The sequence below is a fragment of the Oryzias melastigma genome, unplaced genomic scaffold (genome assembly GCF_002922805.2).
Source record: "Oryzias melastigma strain HK-1 unplaced genomic scaffold, ASM292280v2 sc06063, whole genome shotgun sequence".
Lineage (NCBI taxonomy): Eukaryota > Metazoa > Chordata > Actinopteri > Beloniformes > Adrianichthyidae > Oryzias > Oryzias melastigma.
Window position 1 is genome coordinate 1 of NW_023422627.1, and position 1,387 is coordinate 1,387.

At 34.0% G+C, this 1,387-nt stretch overlaps 1 long non-coding RNA gene across 1 annotated transcript; it reads left to right on the forward strand.

The window, feature by feature from the left end:
- On the forward strand, nt 1–1,346 carry LOC118598590. Its single transcript, XR_004947634.1, has 3 exons — nt 1–25; nt 258–431; nt 860–1,346. It is a non-coding gene; the product is annotated as an uncharacterized LOC118598590 (long non-coding RNA).
- Nucleotides 1,347–1,387: the final 41 nt, after the last annotated feature.

Genomic DNA, 1,387 nt, shown 5'->3' on the forward strand with positions numbered 1-1,387 from the left:
CACACTGCAAACTGGAAACCCTCAGGTCAGGATCCATGTTTATGTATCACACAGCAGTTGCATCCCTGCTTACTAAAAAAACTTTCTTGAACCACAAGACATCAATATAATCAAAGTTCTGATTACGGAATGACTCTTTAACCTTTCACATTCATGTTTTTTTAAAGTTTATTAGATCAGTTAAGAGTAATCAAATGAAAGCTGTTAGGAAAATGTGTATTCAAAGTCAAATATAGTTAGAATGTCTTTGTGTTCAGGCTCTCAGGGTGTCTCATCACAAAGACTGGTGGTAACTATCTGGCAAAAGCACTGAACTCCAACCACTCACACCTGAAGGAGTTGGACCTGAGCTTCAATAATCCAGGAGATTCTGCAGTGAATGTCCTTATGGAAGGATGGAAGAATCCAGTCTGGGCTTTGAACATTCTTAAGTATGAAAAACATAATTATATTTTTGGGTATTAGATGGGCTAAAATCGCAGTATGTTGCACAAGGAAACATAGTAATTATTAAATTAAAAGAAAGAAAAGAAAAGAAAACAATATATATATATATATATATATATATATATATATATATATATATATTCTTTTCCCTCTGTCACTGGTCTCTTGTAATTGTTCCAATTTAAGTGGATTTAGTTTTATAACCTAAAAACTCCTGGATTTAGACTGCTTTCATAACAAACCATAATATTGTATAACCTAATGAGTTGTCTATATAGTTTGTTTTAATTGTTTTTGATTAAATTGCATTTTGCCATGACCTTCAATGTTTTTACTGTACAGAATTTTACTGCAGGACTTTAGAATAATGTTACATTCTCAGTCTTTAATGCCAGAATTTGATATTTTATAGGATAAAACCACGAGGATCCAAGTTCATTAAACCTGGTCTAAAGAAGTGTAAGTATAAATGTATTTAAAAATCAATAATAATAAATACATATTTCTTCAAAGTTAGGACATCTAGTCTTGCACCTGCCCAACAATTATAGGGACATTTCAAAACCATTGTGGTTCAGTGCTTCTATTTCCTATGCATTATAATGACTAAAAGAAAAAAACAAAAAACATTAAAGCCTTAGTCACAACTCCCCTTGCGGATGAAAAATGGTCCAACCTGTGCGGGGCATGTAGTTGGTTCACAAGAAATTTTATAAATCAACCCAGTGAGCCCGTAAGGAGAACATGTTCTCTTAAGCAGCAAGTAAAAGGGGAGTAGGTGAGATGCACGGGTGTCTTATGGATTATTATTTTTTCATTTCCTTTGAATCCTGCGCACCATGCATCGGGCATTGGTGCTGTTCAAAGGAAAGGTGAATGCTCTTTCCATGCTTATTGCATGTAGCTTGGCTGTTAGAAATGAAGAAACCAGACAGAATGT